The sequence below is a fragment of the Perognathus longimembris genome, chromosome 6, assembly GCF_023159225.1.
Source record: "Perognathus longimembris pacificus isolate PPM17 chromosome 6, ASM2315922v1, whole genome shotgun sequence".
Lineage (NCBI taxonomy): Eukaryota > Metazoa > Chordata > Mammalia > Rodentia > Heteromyidae > Perognathus > Perognathus longimembris.
In genome coordinates, this window is record NC_063166.1 from 6,646,086 (window position 1) to 6,649,806 (window position 3,721).

Consider the following 3,721-nt stretch of genomic DNA (forward strand, 5'->3'; position numbering starts at 1 on the left):
CCCAGCCCCCTCGGCTCCTCCTCCGGCTCCCGCCCCTCCGCTGGGCCCGGATCGTACGTGCGGAGACTCGGTGGGTGGGCAGGGCCCGCGTGGGCGGCGAGCCGGGCCTGGCGCCCTCCCACCTAGCGCGCACCCCCTCCCCCTCCGCGCTCGACGACAGACGGGGACGCCGCGCGCCCGGCGCCCCGGGACCCGCGTGGGGCGCCAAGCCCCCCCACGCGCGCGCTCGCTCGCAGGCACGTCCCCAGCCGGGAGAGGCGCTCGCGGCGGCACCGGGGGGGGGGGGGCACGGCCGCTACCTTGGCATGGTGGAGGTAGAGCAACAAGGCAAGGGTCCAGTGCCACCCAAGAAAGCAAAAAGTTCATGGTTTCGGAGGCCGGCTAGGGCTGGCGCGGCGCGTGCTTCCTCTCGGGTTCGGGCTGCGAGGCAGCCCGCTCTCCTCTCCGCCTGGGCGGGCTCCGCTTCCTACTGCAGCCGAGGCCCGGACGCGGGCCTGGGGGGCTGGGGCTGGGCGCGCGCGTGGCTGGGGCTGTGTCTGCGCACACGGCCGCCTCACCGTCCATGCGCCCGCAACCGGATGAGCCGAGCGTCCACTGCGGGCCCCTCCTCCTTCCCGGCGCGCCTCCTCCGGCCGCGGTGTGTCCTGGCCGCGGCTAGGACTACTTCTCCCGGCTGCGCTCGGCTGGGCTTCCCCGGAGCGGACCACCGTTCCTCCGAGCGAGAACGGCCCAGAAGTTGGACGAAAAGTTTTCCGTGCAATCCCGGGAGCCCCGATCCCCTCCACTCCGCCTCCGGGCGCGGGCTCCGGCTCCGGCTTCGGCTCCTGCCCGCGGCTCGCCGCCGGCGTCCCTCCGTCAGCTGCCCGCCCGCCCGCCGGCCGGGGAGGAGGTGGGCGCTGGGGCTGGGGGCGGTGTCTGTCTGTCTGTCCGTCAGCGCCACTGGTCCCGCGGCGAGGTCCCGAGGGGGAGGGCGCACGCCGCGCGCCGGCGGTCACCCCCGAAAGCAGGTCAGCCGCTCTGCCCGGTCCCCCGGCGCGCGCTCGGCCGGGTCCCTGGCTCTGGCCTCGACTTCTCCGCGGAGCTCTCCGCTGGGGTCCAAAATCCGAAGTGATGGGGGGGGGGGCGGGGACGGAGAACCAGCCTTCCCCAAAACCGTCGGCACGATTAAGTAAGGAATCGGAAGTAAAAAATAATAATAATAATAAGCGAGAAAACAATAGTTCTCCAAAATTCAGGAGAAAAAAAAAAAAAAAAAGTGGCGCGCAGAGCCCCCCGCAGGTCGGCGAGTCCGCGGGACGGTCCGCCCGGCCGCTGCGTCTCCGACAGAGCTGCGCTGCCGCCGGCTCGGCTCGGCCCCGTGCACGGCCCGCTCGCAGCCCGGCTGCCCCAAGCCTCTGCGGTCCTCAGCGCCACCGGCGGCGTAAAATAAGGAGAGCGGGCTCCGCCCCGTCGTGGCCCCGCCCCGGCCCCACCCCGTGGGCGTGGCCGCGGCGTGCCGGCGGGGCCGGGCGCGCCCTCCGCGAGCCCCTGGCCCTGCCCCCGGGGAGGCACAGACCCCCCCGCCCCCCGCCGCCCGGGACCGCAGCCCGCCATGGACCCCTGCGCCCCCCGGACCCCGGCCGGACGCGTTCCCCGGGGGGGGGGGGGGGTCGGGGCTGTGTGCGGACGGGGCCCGAGAGCCAGCCCCACGGGCCCCCATTTGCTAGGGACACCGGCGGGAGCGGGAAGGGCGGACGGCCGGCCGGAGCGGGGAGAGACGCGGGTCTGCGGGGACCTGGGGTGACCCCTGCGCCCCCCCCCCGCACAGGCGCGCACGCACACGCGCTCTCGCTCTGACACCCGCGTCCTCACGCAGACGCCGCTCGCCCAAGTTCACGAGCTCCCGGCGGTGGCCGAGCGCCCTCTAGTGACCCCCGCGCGCACACCCCGGCTCCGGCCCGGGCTCCGGCGGCCCCGGCCTGGGGAAGAGGGGCGGAGGAACCCCCAAGTCTCGACCACCCAAAAGGTTGAGACTGGAAAGGCCTCCCGGGCAGAGAGCCGGAGCTGTGCACCGCACGGTGTGTGTGCGGGGTTGGGGAGGGGGGGTGATTGTGTACTATGTACTCATTTGGAGCCTCTCTCCAGCCTGAAGACTTCAGAAGGACCTGGGGCTCCGAGGTGGGCCCGGGGGCCTTTCGAGATGTGTCCAGGGAGGCATCCTTGGAGACTTCCTGGCACCAAATTCGTGGCGCTGAGAACGGATCTGTGTGGTTCTGGGGTTTAGTCAGTGACCCGGAGGGAAGAGGACCTGTCGGAGCCCACGTATGCGCTGCTTGAGTCTGGCAGAGGCCGAGGGGAGAGGCAGCTGGGCAAGACAGAGGCCCTTGTTCCTCCTGACACCCCCCCCCCCAGATGTTGCCAGGGAACTGAAGCCAGGGGGCTGGAGGGGGCAGGGGGGGGGGGAGGCCTGGCTAGAGTGATGATTCAAACCTACACCCCAGCACTCAGGCACGTCAGTAGGCCAGCTGCCCAGAGCTCCCACCAGGCTGGGGGCCAAAGCTCTATCAAGCCCAACCCAGGCTCACATCTTGTCTCCTGCAAAGAATGGGGGGGGGGGGGCGGTCGGGTGTTGTCTATTCAGTTCCTCCACCCCTTCTGGAAGCCTTCCTTCTGGAACCCTTAGCTGCTTCTCTGCCCCTTCCTTCTCTTTTCCTCTGTTCTTCCCTTCCCTCAAAGACCCCTTCTCTAACTCTAAGTGCACTTCCCTAAGTGCTCCCCAAGGCCCCCCCCACCCCACCCCTGGATATAGGAACCAGCCTGGAAAATTCCTGGTTGGGCTTTGGCCAGCTGTTTCCCCCCCCCCCCCACCCCCCAGGGAACAAGAGGGGATTCTGATACCTGGGACCAAACAGCTTTATTAGCCCTCACCAGATCTGGTTGGGCCTGGCCTCCACTGAGGTGGCCTCTGCAAAGGCCTTGGGTGAAGAACCGGATTTCCCTCAGGTTACCCCAAAACCTAAGGGATTGACTCTGCCAGAGACCTCCCTTGGCACATGGTGCTGCATGCTTTGGTGGGGTACTAACCTCCTGGGTATCCCAGTTCCATGGGGGTGGCATCCCAAGGGCCCTATGATGAGAGAGGCTGCCTCCCACTTGCCCCGCCCCACTTGCCCCTCTCACACCCCGGCCCCAGCCAAATGCAAAGATGGGGTGTTTAGTACTGATTTGATTCCTCTGCTGGGGCGGGTTCATCACCTGGAGTCTGTGCTCCAATCCGAACGGGTTGAGAAAGGGAAGCCACTAAACCTCCTCCCCCTGTCTGCCTTACACCTCAAGAACACAAGATGTGGCATCTTAGCAGAACGCCCTCCCTCATCCTTATCCTGAGACAGGACAGAGACCCCCAGAGCCCTCAGGCTCACGGTGGCCCCTGGGGAGGACTTCGTAAATGACCCTGAGGTTGGGAGAGGCCTGGAGGGGGTTCAAGGAGAAGCAGCCACCCAGCTGAGCCAAGCATGCAAGGTGTGTCCCATCAACCGGTTTTGAAGTCCCAGGTGCGGGTTCTGCCCCCAAGGTCCCGGGGGCAATGACAGAGCAGAATTCCCTGTCCGCCGGGTACTGCAGCCTGGCCCCAGGGCTTTTAAGCAACTTGCTTCTGGGTGAGTGTTGCACCGGAGAGATACAACCTAGTGAGTCCAAGGAGGGGACGCCTCTGGATCTCGTACCCAATGCCATCCCCCCC

The 3,721-nt window shown here is 67.8% G+C and overlaps 1 pseudogene; it reads right to left on the reverse strand.

Moving 5' to 3' along the window:
• Positions 1–991: 991 nt before the first annotated feature.
• The window catches only part of LOC125352456, a 6,672-nt pseudogene continuing 3,942 nt past the window's right edge, over positions 992–3,721 (reverse strand).